Genomic DNA, 16,196 nt, shown 5'->3' on the forward strand with positions numbered 1-16,196 from the left:
CACCTAAAGCCATGTCAATAGCCACATCTGCTCGCTGACCACGGTGCTTAATCTTCTTCCCAGGTATTTTATGGATCTCATAATATGGTGGAGTGACCTTATAATGATATAGGTTAGTATACCGCCAAAGGAAACTCGTCACGTAATGTATGAGACACACGACAGGCACAGAGAGAACTGGGATATCTGCAAAATAGCGACAGGATACAATATATTAGACCTATATTCATTCATGTATTTATGTATATATATATATATATATATATATATGTCTGTGTGTATGTTCACACAAAATCATTTATCTCACAGGAGTAAACCTTTACCCAATTGCTGTAAGAGACTTAAAGGGGTACTCTGCCCCTAGACATCTTATCCCCTATGTAAAGGATAGGGGATAAGATGTCTGATCGCCGGGGTCCCGCAGCTGGGACCCCAGTGATCTCTGTGCAGCACCTAGCCTTTATTCAGAACACTGGGTGACAGGGTCGTAACGTCACAGCCACGCCCCTCGTGACATCACACCACACCCCCTCCCATAGACTTACATTGAGGGGGCATGGCCGTGATGTCACGACCCCCACCGCCCGCTCCAAGCATTCAGAACTCTACTATATTAACTTTACACTAATACATTCATGTAAAATCCATTTTTAAACAGAAATTTTGGAAGTTTTCATTATTCCTACCTCTTAGCTTCATGGTCACCGTCCCTACAGGATCCTTTTGCCTAAATAGACAAAATTCTCTTCAATTTGCAAAATAAGCGCAGGTCTAGTAGGAGAACGTGTTCACCCGCCGAACCGAGGAAATAAGTGTTAGGGATTGGATTCTACCCTGGAGAAAGTCTCTTTGATGTGTGATGTCACAGCAGATGACATCACGTGTATGTGTATCCATTGTAATGGCTGTACTGTACTTTACTTACACTATGTACAGTTATATACTGGGGGTTTACAAAGGATTTGAAGATTACAGTTTTAACCCCTTCAGGGTCACAGCCCATTTTGGTCTTGAGGACAAAGGACAGTTTCATTTTTATGTTTAAAATTTTTCCTCCTCCCCTTCTAAGAGCCATAAATCTTAAAATGTTCAACCTAAAGACCCATATGAGGGTTTGTTTCTTTTGCGACCAACTGTACTTTGTAATGAAACCTTTAATTTTAACATAAAATATATGGTACTATAAAAATGTATATATATTATTTGCGGCAGGAAATTGAGAAGTAAACGGCAATTTTGCAACTTTTGATAGTTTTTATTTTTACACAGTGAAGTGTATGATAACACCGACATGTTCTTTTTATACTGTGGGTCAATGTTTGGGTACACGCTTTACTCTTTTTGTACTGTTTAAAAAAAAAAATCAAACCTTTTGAACAATGTAAGTACGTTTTAAATTGTACGAGGGCTAATTTTTTTCCGTATACATCCCTGCATACGGAAAAAGTCATAGAGGTCAGAAGAGGACAATTTTAAAGGTACTAATTTTGGTGCAAAAAGTTAAAACTTTTAATGTTAAACAAAATCAAACCTTAATGAGCTGGATATCAATTTAATTGTATGGATCTAAAGAACAAGGTGTCATTTTTACCGAAAAGTGCACTGTGTAGAATCGGAAGTCCCTAAAAAAAAATTCAAAGTGGTGTTTGTTTTTTTTTCAATTTTGCCCCACTAATATTTTTTTTCTCGTTTTGCTGTAGATTTTGTGGTGAAATGATTGATGTCATTACAAAGTACAATATGTGGCGCAAAAAAACAGCCCTTATAGGAGTCTGTGTTATGATTTTAAGAAGGTGAGGAGGAAAAAACTTAAGCGCAAAAATGAAAACCTGTTGTCCTGAATTTTTCATGTTCACTGCACCTGCACTCACATTTAACCCCTGGACATGTTTTATTCATATGGTTATGCTTGTATTGGCACTTAATCTGTGATTTGTTGTTTTTATCGGTACCACATTTGCGTACATGTGATTTTTGATGACTTTTTTTTATTTTATTTTTTTCTGGGATGTGATCACAATTCAGCATTGGACTTTTTTTATTTTTACGTTTTATGCCGTTCACCATATGGAATCATTAACACTATATTTTAATAATTCTGACTTTTCTGGACATTGTTATGCCAAATATGTTGATTAATTTTTTTTTTTTTTTTACAAATTTTTATTTGTAAAATGGGAAGAGAGGGAATTAATTTTTTTATTGGAGGAGATACTTATTCCCATTATTAAATTATAACAGTTAATAGCTATCTTTTGATTTTTAATACTGATCAGTAATATCGACAATCTACTTCTCTGGTCTCAAGATCTCTGGAGATGGCGCACTACAATGCTCAGAAGAGGAGGAGCGCCATTGAGCTTTTGGAGAGAGAATTTGTTTGGAATGGGAGTCAGGGACCATGTGCGTTTACAAAGCCCCCCGTGGTGCCAGAACAGTGGACCCCCCACATGTGAACCGATTTTGGAAACTACACCCCTCACAGAATTTAATAAGGGGTGCAGTGAACATTTACACCCCACTGGCGTTTGACAGGTCTTTGGAACAGTGGGCTGTGCAAATGAAAAAATGCATTTTTCATTTTCAAGGGCCACTGTTCCAAAATTCTGTCAGACACCTGTGGGGTGTAAATGCTCACTGTACCCCCTTATTACATTACATGAGGGGTGTAGTGTCCAAAATGGGATTACATGTGGGGGGGGGGGGGGGTCCATTGTTCTGGTACTATGGGGGCTTTGTAAACACACGTGGCCTTCAATTCCGGACAAAATTTATCTTCAAAAGCCCTATGGCACTCCTTCTCTTCTCAGCATTGTAGTGCACCCGCAGAGCACTTCACATCCACATATGGGGTATGTTCTTAATCTGAAGAACAAATTTTGGGGGGCTTTTTTTCCTATTTTCCCTTATGAAAATGAAAAATTTAGGGTAATGCCAGCATTTTAGTGATTTTTTTTTTTTTTTTCATTTTCCCATCCAACTTTAATGAAAATTATTTAGTGTTAAGGCTCACTATACCCCTTATGTTCTGTGCGGGTTGTAGTTTCCAAAATGGGGTCACATGTGGGTATTAATTTTTTTGCGTTTATGTCAAAACCACTGTAAAATCAGCCACCCCTGTGCAAATCACCAATTTAGGCCTCAAATGGTCATGGTGGGCTCTCACTCCTGAGCCTTGTTGTGCGTCTGAGAGCATTTTACACCCACATATGTTGTATTTACGTGCTTTTCCTTTTACCGCTTGTGAAAATAAAAAGTATGGGGAAACATCAGCATGTTAGTGTAAAAATTTTAATTTTTTTACACTAACAGGCTGGTGTAGCCCCCAACTTTTCCTTTTCATAAGGGGTAAAAGGAGAAAAAGCCCCCCAAAATTTGTAGTGCAATTTCTCCCGAGAACGGAAATACCCCATATGTGTCCCTAAACTGTTTCCTTGAAATACGACTGGGCCATGTGCATTTGAGGACTAAATTATTGATTGCATAGGGGTATTCTTCGCCAGTGATTCCCAAACAGGGTGCCTCCAGCTGTTGCTAAACTCCCAGCATGCCTGGACAGTCTTTGGCTGTCTGGAAATGCTGGGAGTCGTTGCTTTGCAACAGGTGGAGGCTCCGTTTTGGAAACACTGCCATACGATACATTTTTCTTTATTGAAGCGGAAAACTCACTGTAAACTCGCCCGTGTGAATGTACCCTGTACAGACCGTGCCTGCTGGGAGTTGAACTTTTGCAACAGCTGGAGGCACACTGGTTGGAAAACCTTCAGTTAGGTTCTGTTACCTAACTCAGTATTTTCCAACCATTGTGCCTCCAGCTGTTGCAAAACTACAACTCCCAGCATGTACTGATCGCCAAAGGGCATGCTGGGAGATGTACAGGGTGGGCCATTTATATGGATACACCTTAATAAAATGGGAATGGTTGGTGATATTAACTTCCTGTTTGTGGCGCATTAGTATATGTGAGGGGGGAAACTTTTCAAGATGGGTGGTGACCATGGCGGCCATTTTGAAGTTGGCCATTTTGAATCCAACTTTTGTTTTTTCAATAGAAAGAGGGTCATGTGACACATCAAACTTTTTGCGAATTTCAAAAGAAAAACAATGATTTGCTTGGTTTTAATGTTCATGAGTTATTTAGAAGTTTCTGACCACTTCTAAAATGTGTTCAATGTGCTGCCCATTGTGTTGGATTGTCAATGCAACCCTCTTCTCCCACTCGTCACACACTGATAGCAAAACCGCAGGAGAAATACTAGCACAGGCTTCCAGTATCCGTAGTTTCAGGTGCTGCAGAATGGGCAAAACAAATATTGGAACAGGACCCTCAGTTTACGCAGAAGATTTGTTCAGTGATGAGGCAAACTTTTATGTGAATGGTGAAGTTAAAGGGGTACTCCACCCCTAGACATCTTATCCCCTATCCAAAGGATAGGGGATAAGATGCCTGATAGCCTCACGCCCCTTCCCATAGACTTGCATTGAGGGGACGGGGCGTGACGTCACATGAGGGAGGAGTCATAACATCACAAACTTCTGTTCCCATGGTCGGGACTCAGACCCTCCAGCGCTTCCCGAGCAGAAAAAAAGGTGGGTGCCGCATGCTATATTGCGGGGGTCCCCAGCGGCGGGACCCCCGCGATCAGACATCTCGCTATAAGATGTCTAGGGGTGGAGTACCCCTTTAACAATCAAAACCACTGCTATTGGTCTGACACTAACCCACATTGCATAGATCCCTGCAAGACTGTTGGAACACAAAAATTTATGGTATGGTGTAGTATATGGGGTACAAAGATAGTGGGGCCATTCTTCATCAATGGAAACCTCAAGGCCACTGGATATGCGAAATTGCTACATGATGATGTGTTTCCCTCTTTATGCACTGAAGCTGGCACGTTCCCTGAGTTTTTTCTAGCAAGATGGTGCACCACCACATTATGGGTGTCAGGTCCGAGCATTCCTAGATGAAAAGTTTCCTGGAAAGTGGATTGGTCGTCGTGGGCCAGTTGAATGGCCCCCAAGGTCTCCCGATCTGACCCCCTTAGACTTTTATCTTTGGGGTCATCTTAAGGCAATTGTCTATTCTGTGAAGATACGAGTTGTGCAGCACCTGAAACTACGGATACTGGAAGCCTGTGCTAGCATTTCTCCTGCGGTGTATATAGTAGTATATAGCAGTGTATACGGATACTGGAAGCCTGTGCTAGCATTTCTCCTGCGGTGTTGCTATCAGTGTGTGAAGAGTGGGAGAAGAGGGTTACTTTGACAATCCAACACAATGGGCAGCACATTGAACACTATGTAAGTGGTCAGAAATTTGTAAATAACTCATGAAAGAATAAAGTTACGTTAAAACCAAGCACATCATTGTTTTTCTTGTGAAATTCCCAATAAGTTTGATGTGTCATATAACCCTCTTCTTATTGAAAAAACTAAAGTTGGATTCAAAATGGCCAACTTCAAAACGGCCGCCATGGTCACCACCCATCTTGAAAAGTTTCCCCCCTCACATATACTAATGTGCCACAAACAGGAAGTTAATATCACCAACCATTCCCATTTTATTAAGGTGTATCCATATAAATGGCCCACCCTACAGTTATGCAACAGTTGGAGGTACGCAACTACAACTCCCAGCATGCCAAGACAGCTGTTTGCTGTTTGGGCACGCTGGGATTTGCAGTTTTGCAACATCTGGAGGGCTACAGTTTAGAGACCACTGCACAGTGATCTCCAAATTGTGGCCCTCCAGATATTGCTAGGCAACTCACCAGCTTCCGTAGGATCCAGGGAGCCGTACCGCCATCCTCTTCTGCCGCCGATCGCCGCCCGCTGCTGCCACCGATGGGTAAGTGGACTTCGGTGACGGTCCCTGACGGTTTCCCCGTTCTGACCCACCTATTGTGGGTGGGCAGAATGGGGAAACCGAAAGTTAACCCCCCCCCTGTCCCCAAACTGCTAAAAATAAATAAATAAATGTTTTATGGTCACTGCACTTGCACTCACATTTAACCCCACGACATGTTGTATTCCTATAGTAATTGCTTGTATGGGCACTGGTAATCATGGAATATTATATGAGATGCTCCGCCAGAATTTTCCATGATTCAAAATTTGGTGACAAACTCAGCAATTTTGACGGAAAAAAAAGGGTTGCGAAAAAGAACTCTCACATATTTTAGTCCCTTAAGGACAGAGCCCTTTTTCACCTAAAAGGGGTACTCTGCCCCTAGACATCTTATCCCTTATCCAAAGGATAGTGGATAAGATGGAAGATTGCCGGGGTCCCGCTGCTGGGGACCCCCAGGATCTCTGCTGCGCCACACCTCTATTGTTACTGCACAGAGCGTGTTTGCTCTGCGCGTAATGACGGGTGATACAGGGGACGGAGCATCGTGATGTCACGGCTCCGCCCCCTCGTGACGTCACGACCCGCCCCCTCAATACAAGTCTATGGGAGGGGGCATGGCGGTTGCCACACCCCCTGCCACAGACTTGCATTAAGGGGGTGGGCCGTGATGTCACAAGGGGCGGAGCTGTGACGTCACGCTGCTCCGTCCCTTGTATCACCCGTCATTACGCAGAGAGTGAACTCGCTCTGTGCAGTAATAATAGTGCGGTGCCGCAGCGGCGATCCCGGGGGTCCCCAGCAGAGGGACCCCGGCGATCGGACATCTTATACCCTATCCTTTGGATAGGGGATAAGATGTGTAGGGGCGGAGTACCCATTTAAGGATTCAGCCCTTTTTTGCAATTCTGACCACTGTCACTTTATACATTAATAACTCTAAGATGCTTTTACTGATTATTCTGATTCCGAGATTGTTTATTCGCGACATATTCAACTTTAACACAGTGGTAAATTTTCATCGTTACTTGCATCCATTCTTGGTGAAAAATCCCCAAATTTCATGAAAATTTTTCATTTTTCTAACTTTGAAACTCTCTGCTTTTAAGGAAAATGGATATTGCTAATAAATGATATATTGATTCCCATATACAATATGTCTACTTTATATTTGCATCATGAAGTTGATATGTTTTTGCTTTTGGAAGACATCAGAGGGCTTCAAAGTTCAGCAGCAATTTTCCAATTTTCCACAAAATTTTTTCAGGGACCAGTTCAGTTTTGAAGTGCGTTTGAGGGGTCTTCTTATTAGATATACCCCATATATGACCCCATTATAAAAACTGCACCCCCCAAAGTATTCAAACTGACATTCAGAAAGTGTGTTAACCCTTTAGGTGTTTCACAAGAATAGCAGCAACGTTAAGGAGAAAATTCAAAATCTTCATTTTTTACACTCGTATGTTCTTGCAGAACCATAGAAACATAGAATGTGTCGGCAGATAAGAACCATTTGGCCCATCTAGTCTGCCCAATAATCTGAATACTATGAATAGTCCCTGGCCCTATCTTATATGAAGGATAGCCTTATGCTTATCCCATGCATGTTTAAACTCCTTCACTGTATTTGCAGCGACCACTTCTGCAGGAAGGCTATTCCATGTATCCACTACTCTCTCAGTAAAGTAATACTTCCTGATATTACTGCAAAGACCTTTGCCCCTCTAATTTAAAACTGTGTCCTCTTGTGGTAGTTTTTCTTCTTTAAAATATGCTCTCCTCCTTTACCTTGTTGATTCCCTTTATGTATTTAAAAGTCTCTATCATATCCCCTCTGTCTCTTCTTTCTTCCAAACTATACATGTTAAGGTCCTTTAACCCCTTAAGGACCGGGTTTTTTTCCATTTTTGCATTTTCGTTTTTTGCTCCTTGCCTTTAAAAAATCATAACTCTTTCAATTTTGCACCTAAAAATCCATATGATGGCTTATTTTTTGCGCCACCAATTCTACTTTGTAATGACATCAGTCATTTTGCCCAAAAATCTACGGTGAAACGGAAAAAAAAATCATTGTGCGACAAAATTGAAAAAAAAACGCAGTTTTGTAACTTTTGGGGGCTTCCGTTTCTACGTAGTACATTTTTCGGTAAAAATTACACCTTATCTTTATTTTGTAGGTCCATACCATTAAAATGATACCCTACTTATATAGGTTTGATTTTGTCGGACTTCTGGAAAAAATCATAACTACATGAAGGAAAATTAATACGTTTAAAATTGTCATCTTCTGACCCCTATAACTTTTTTATTTTTCTGTGTATGGGTAGTATGAGGGCTAATTTTTTACGCCCTGATCTGAAGTTTTTAACGATACCATTTTTTGCATTGATAGGACTTATTGATCGCTTTTTATTCATTTTTAAATGATATAAAAAGTGACCAAAAATGCACTATTTTGGACTTTGGAATTTTTTTGCGCGCACGCCATTGACCGAGTGGTTTAATTAATGATATATTTTTATAATTCGGACATTTCCGCACGCAGTGATACCATATATGTTTATTTTTATTTACACTGTGTTTTTTTTTTTTTTTATTGGAAAAGGGGGGTGATTCAAACTTTTAATAGGGGAGGAGTTAAATGATCTTTATTCACTTTTTTTTTTGCAGTGTTATAGGTCCCATAGGGACCTATAACACTGCACAAACTGATCTTCATCATTGATCACTGGTTTCTCATAAGAAACCAGTGATCAACGATTCTGCCGCATGACTGCTCAGGCCTGGATCTCAGGCACTGAGCAGTCATTCGGCGATCGGACAGCGAGGAGGCAGGTAGGGGCCCTCCCGCTGTCCTGTCAGCTGTTCGGGATGCCGCGATGCAGCTCTGAGCGCGCGGCTAAAGGGTTAATAGCGCGCGGCGCCGCGATCGGCGCTGCGCGCTATTAGAGGCGGGTCCTGGCTTCACTATGACGCTGGGCCCGCCGTGATATGACGCGGGGTTACTGTGTAACCCCGCGTTATATCAGGAGAGCAGGACCAAGGGCGTACCTGTACGCCCTTGGTCCTTAAGGGGTTAACCTTTCCTTGTAAGTTTTATTCTGCAATCCATGTACTAGTTTAGTAGCTCTTCTCTGAACTCTCTCTAGAGTATCTATATCCTTCTGGAGATACGGCCTCCAGTACTGCGCACAATACTCCAATTGAGGTCTCACCAGTGTTCTGTACAGCGGCATGAGCACTTCTCTCTTTCTACTGCTTATACCTCTCCCTATACAGCCAAACATTCTGCTAGCGTTTCCTGCTGCTCTTTTACATTGTCTACCTACCTTTAAGTCTTCTGAAATAATTACCCCTAAATCAATTTCCTCAGATACTCAGGTCAGGGCAGTGTCAAATAATCTATATTCTGCCTGAGGGTTTTTACGCCCCAGGTGCATTATCTTGCACTTATCCACATTTAATTTCAGTTGCCAGAGTTCTGACCATTCTTCTAGTTTGCCTTAATCCTTTTCCAATTGGCGGATCCCTCCAGGAACATCAACCCTGTTACATATCTTTGTGTCATCAGCAAAAAGACATACCTTACCATCGAGACCTTCTGTAATATCGCTAATGAAGATATTAAACAATATTGGTCCCAGTACAGATCCCTGAGGTCCCCACTGGTGACAAGACCTTGCTCTGAATATTCTCCATTGACTACAACCCTCTGTTGTCTGTTACTCAGCCACTGCCTAATCCACTCAACAATATTGGAGTCCAAGCTCTATGACTGTAGTTTATTGATAAGTCTTCTATGTGGGACAGTGTCAAAAACCTTACTAAAATTTAGATATGCAATGTCTACTGCCCCTCCGCCATCTATTAGTTTAGTCACCCAGTCAAAAAAATCTATAAGATTTGTTTGAAATGATCTCTCTGAAGTCAACCCATGTTGTTTTTCATCTTGCAATCCATGGGATTTTAGATGTTCCACAATCTTATCCTTTAGTAGGGTTTCCATTAATTTCCCCACTATTGATGTCAGACTTACTGGCCTATAGTTGCTTGATTCCTCCTTACTACCTTTCTTGTGAATGGGCACAACATTTGCTAATTTCCAATCTTCCGGGACGGCTCCTTTAACCATTGATTGGTTAAATAAATCTGCTAACGGTTTTGCTAGCTCACCACTAAACTCTTTTAATAATTTTGGGTGTATCCCATCAGGCCCCTGTGATTTATTTGTCTTCACTTAAGGCAGTCGGCTAGCCCCTTATTCTCTTCTACATGCCTTCCTTCCTTTGTTTTTAATTTAGTTATTCCTTTTTTTTATTTCCTTTTTTCATTTATATATCTGAAGAATGTCTTATCCCCTTTATTCACAGACTGAGCTAGTTTTTCTTCTGCCTGTGCTTTAGAAGTTCTTATAACTTGCTTGGTCTCTTTCTGCCTATCTTCATTGCTCTGGTTGTTTTATAATTACTAAATGCTAGTTTTTTGTTTTTTATGATTTTGGCCACTTCTGCTGAGTACCACAGTGGTCTCTTCCTTTTTCTGCTTTTACTGACAAGTCTTGTGCAATTTTCTGTTGCCTTCAATAAAGCGTCTTTTAAGTAGTCCCATTTCTCCTGAACTCCATGTAATTTGTTCCAGTCTGATAGGGACTCATTTATGACTAATTTCATTTTTGAAAATTCTGTTTTTCTAAAATCTAAAACTTTTGTTTTTGTGTGGTGTGACTCCTTCACTGTTCTTATATTAAACCACACTGACTGGTGATCACTAGATCCAGAGCTTTCGCCTACAATAACATCATATACCAAATCCCCATATGTGAATACCAAATCCAAAATGGCCTCCTTCCGCGTTGGCTCCTCAACCACTTGTTGTAGAGATAATCCCAGTAGGGAATTTAGAATATTTGTACTCCTGGCCGAATCAGCTATTTTGGTTTTCCAGTTTATATCCGGAAGATTGAAGTCTCCCATAATGATAACTTCTCCTTTCATTGTCATTTTAGATATTTTTTCAACTAGTAGATCATCTACTTCTTTAACTTGGCCAGGTGGTCTGTATATCACACCTACACGAGTTACTGCATGGTTACCAAACTGCAACGTAACCCAAACTGACTCTGTGGTTTCCTCACTAACTTGTATTAGGTTAGATTTTATGCTATCTTTCACATACAGGGCCACTCCTCCTCCTTTCTTGCCTTCTCTTTCTCTTCTGTATAAAGAGTACCCTGGTATGGATATGTCCCAGTTATTCCATTCATTAAACCATGTCTCAGTAACGGCATTGGTTGTGTAGTGTTTTTATGGTACATTCACATGGGCGGAGATTTACAGTAAGTTTGAGCTGCGATGGAAAATTTGGAAAAACTCCCAGCATGCACTGGCAGACCATATATGCTGGGAGTTGTAGTTATGCAACAGCTGGAGGCACATTGGTTGGGAAACACAGAGTTTGTTACTTTACTCAGTGTTTCGCAACCATTGTGCCTTCAGCTGTTGCAAAACTAGAACACCCAGCATGTACAGTCTCAGTGCATGCTGGGAGTTGTATTTTTGCAACAGCTGGAGGCACACTGGTTGCAAAACACTGAGGTAGGTAACAAACTCTGTTTCACAACCAATGTGTCTCCAGCTGTTGCAAAACTGCAACAATCAGCATGCATTGACAGCCGAAGGGCATGCTGAGAGTTGTAGTTTTGCAACAGCTGGAGGCACACTGCTACAACTCCCAGCATACCCTTTGGTAGTCTGTGCATGTTGGGAGGTGTAGTTATGAAAAACTAGATGCACACTTTTTCATAGAAAAAATGTGCCTCCAGCTGTTGCATTACCACAACTCCCAGTATGCACAGACTACCAAAGGGCATGCTGGGAGTTGTAGTTGGAACTCCAGCTGTTGCAAAACTACAACTCCCAGCATTGCCTTTGGCTTTGCATGCCGAGAGTTGTTGCTAAGCAACATCAGGAGGTGAACAGGCCTCACCTCCTGCTGTATCCTGCCGCCGGGACCGCCGCACTGTATCCTGCCGCCGGGCCCAATCCTGCTGCTGCTTCGACCGATCAATCACGTGATCGTGAGGTGTCACCCATGCCACCTCACTCCTGCTGAGTAAGGGGGAATGGGGCTGTCTCGGACAGCCCCATTCACCCTTTTTTTCCGGGTCACCGGGTCACCAGAGACCCAATTGACACGGAATAACCACAAATCGCACATCTGAATGGACCTCTGGACCCCCCCTGGGCAATATGCCGGGATGCCTGCTGAACGATATCAGCAGGCATCCCGGTCCATGCCCAGCGAACGGCAGGAGCTGGAAGAACGCAGGGCATACCTATACGCCCTGAGTCCTTAAGGACTCGGAAATGGGGGCATATGGATACGCCCTGCGTCCTTAAGGGGTTAATATTTTAAAAGCAGCACAAGAGACCTTTAAAAATGTGAGGAGAAAAAAAATGGTGTGATTAATATCGCTGGAACAGAAATGACAGTAATTTTTTGATATCTCACCCAATGTGAACTGAACTCAACCCACTTGTAAGTCTGAGTTTACCTGCTACTACATTGAGATGTGGTGACTGGGGTGTTGCAGTATGTAACAGGGTCTGGTTGTATAAACCCTGGGGGCAAGATGTTGTTAACCCCTTAGTGTTCGTGACGCCAGGATGTGTTTATTCCGGTATGGTAACCGCCGTCAACCAATCCAGAAATGGTTTGTAATAAAGGAATGTCCACAGCAAGGATTCTGAATAAACTGGAACTTTTACTTGAAATGTTTAGGGAACAGTCTTTACAATTATGCAGTTCCTTCAGAGGCAACCGGGACACAGGATACCTTGCAGGCTTGCTGGGACTTGTAGTTTTGAGGATATTTATGCAGGCCACTGTGCTACTAATATATTCCTTAGCTGAGGAGTAGTCACTGGATTTGTAGAGAGAATTGTAACTCACGTTTTAGAAGTGGCTGTGTTTCTTTAGGCTTTGGCCTAGATGAGATGAATTTGCAGTATACAGGACTTTGTGCTTCCTTTTAAGTCCAAGAGATGAGAGATAGAGAATAGAGACTTCAGCACCTTATATACTAGGGGGCTGGACTAAAGCCCATTGGTTGCTAATGCCTGGGGTTCCTGTGCCCATGGAACTCTGGGTATATCACATGACAGTAGATCACATGACCAAGGAAGGTCCTATACATTTTATACAAACTGTACAACTTTATACATATGAATAATAGATGCACATAATGAATATACACTGCATTTATATGAGACAACAAGGGGGGAGCCCTGCAGGAGAGCCCTATGGACCTAAGAGACTCTTCCTGAAGGGACAGGTCCTGTACCGGGACACCTCAAATCCCCTTGTTTAATGAAAGTCGCCCTCAACGTCTGTCCCCTTAGGGAGAGGAGCGAAATGGCCATTGGGCCGAATGTAGTTCTGAAGCATTTAACTATAACGTCCAATTTCAGTACACATTAAAATGTCCATACATGCTCTGTAACTTGGGAACAGGAGGATATTGGTTAACTTTAGTACTTGCTGGATATAATTTACCATTTAATGGTTGAGACAAGGTTCCTTAAAGGGGTACTCTGCTGCCCTGTGTCGGAAGCTCCGCTCCCCAGCGTCCGGAAGTTTATTGTTCCTGACGCTGTGTCGGGCTTCCGTGTTCAGGGCTGCCCCTCATGACGTCACGCCCGCCCCCTTCATGATGTTATGCCCGCCCCCTCAATGAAAGTCTATGGGAAGGGGGCATGATGGCCATCGTGCCCCCCTTCTCATAGTCTTTCGCTGAGGGGGAGGGCGTGACATCACGAAGGGGGCCGGCGTGACGTCACGAGGGGCAGCCCTGAACACGGAAGCCCGCACACAGCGTCCGGAACAATAAACTTCCGGACGCTGGGAAGCGGAGCATCGGACACAGGGCAGCGGAGTACCCCTTTAAGAACACAGCCATGAATATGGTAACAATACTTTTACATTTTACAACAATACCTTTATTTATTTTTATTATTGTTTTTTTTATAGAGATATACCTACATATTATTATGCATCTCTAATGACTATGCACATATTATTAGTACTATCACATTTGACTGACTGACAATCTTACTGACATTTGACTGCTATATAGAGTGGGGATCAAAAGTTTGGGCACCCCATGTAAAAATTTGTATTAAAGAAGCCAAGGAAAGATTGAAAAATCTCCAAAAGGCATCAAATTACAGATTTGACATTCTTATAATACGTCAACAAAAGTTAGATTTTATTTCCATCATTTACACTTTCAAAATAACAGAAAACAAAAAGATGGCGTCTGCAATAGTTTGGGTACCCTGCAGAATTTATAGCATGCACTGCCCCCTTTGCACAGCTGAGACCTGCCAGTGTCATGGATTGTTCTCAATCATCATCTGGGAAGACCAGGTGATGTGAATCTCAAAGGTTTTAAATGCCCAGACTGATCTGACCTTGCCCCAACAATCAGCACCATGGGTTCTTCTAAGCAGTTGTCTAGAAATCTGAAACTGAAAATAGTTGATGCTCACAAAGCTGGAGACGGCTATGAGAAGATAGCAAAACATTTTCAGGTGTCAATATCCTCTGTTCGGAATGTAATTAAGAAATGGCAGTCATCAGGAACAGTGGAAGTTAAAACAAGATCTGGAAGACCAAAAAAATATCAAACAGAACAGCTCGCAGGATTGTGAGAAAAACAATTCAAAACCCAGATCTGGCAGACACTGGAGTTGTGGTACACTATTCCACTATAAAAACATACTTGTACAAATATGGTCTTCATGGAAGAGTCATCAGAAGAAAACCTCTTTTACATCCTCACCACAAAAATTAGCGTTTGACCGTTTTGGAAACAAGTTCTGTGGATCGATGAGGTTAAAATTGAACTTTTTGGCCGGAATGAGCAAAGGTACGTTTGGAGAAGAAGGGGAACAAAATTTAATGAAAAGCACCTCTGTCCAACTGTTAAGCATGGGTGAGAGGATCAATCATGCTTTGGGGTTGTATTGCAGCCAGTGGCACAGGGAACATCTCACGAGTAGAAGGAAAAATGGATTCAATAAAACTTCAGCAAATTTTGGATGATAACTTGATGCCATCTGTGAAAAAGCTGAAGTTAAATAGAGGATGGCTTCTACAAATGGATAATGATCCTAAACACACCTCGAAATCTACGGGGGATTACATCAAGAGGCGTAAAATGAAGGTTTTGCCATGGCCTTCACAATTTCCCAACCTCAACATAATTGAAAATGTATGGATAGATGTTGAAAGAACAGTGCGTGACAGACAGCCCAGAAATCTCAAAGAACTGGAAAACTTTAGTAAGAAAGAATGGGCAAAGATACCTCAAACAAGAATTGAAAGACTCTTGGCTGGCTACAAAAAGTGTTTACAAGCTGTGATACTTGACAAAGGGGGCAGTACAAGATATTAACTCTGCAGGGTGCCCAAACTTTTGCAGACACCATTTTTTTGTTTTCTGTTATTTTGAAAGTGTAATTGATGGAAATAAAATCTAAATTTTGTTGACATATTATAAGAATGTCTAATCTGTAATTTGATGCTTCTTGGAGATTTTTCCATCTTTCCTTGGCTTCTTTATGCACATTAATACAAATTTTTACCTGGGGTGCCCAAACTTTTGATCCCCACTGTATGGTATGCATGATGTCTGCAATGGTTATACATACTCGACATTATCTCACTGTTGCTGCTACTACATTGAGATGTGGTGACTGGGGTGTAGCAGTATGTAACAGGGTCTGGTTGTATAAACCCTGGGGGCAAGATGTTGTTAACCCCTTAGTGTTCGTGACGCCAGGATGTGGTTATTCTGGTATGGTAACCGCCATCAATCAACCCAAGAACGGTTTGTAATAAAGGAATGTCCACAGCAAGGATTCTAAATAAACTGGAACGTTTACTTGTTTAGGGAACAGTCTTTACAATTAGGCAGTTCCTTCAGAGGCAACCGGGACACAGGATACCTCACAGGTTTGCTTGGACTTGTTATTATTGAGATATTTAGGTAGACCACTGTGCTACTGATATATTCCTTAGCTGAGGAGTAGTCACTGGATTTGTAGAGAGAATTGTAACTCATGTTTTAGAAGTGGTTGTGTTTCTTTTGGCTTTGGTCTAGATGAGATGAATTTGCAGTATACAGGACTTTGTGCTTCCTTTTGAGTCCAAGAAATAAGAGAGTATAGAGACTACAGCCACTTATATACTAGGGGGCTGGACTAAAGCCCATTGGTTGCTAATGCATGCTAATCACATGACAGTAGATCACATGACCAAGGAAGGTCCTATACATTTTATA

Source organism: Hyla sarda, chromosome 2 (genome assembly GCF_029499605.1).
Source record: "Hyla sarda isolate aHylSar1 chromosome 2, aHylSar1.hap1, whole genome shotgun sequence".
NCBI lineage: Eukaryota > Metazoa > Chordata > Amphibia > Anura > Hylidae > Hyla > Hyla sarda.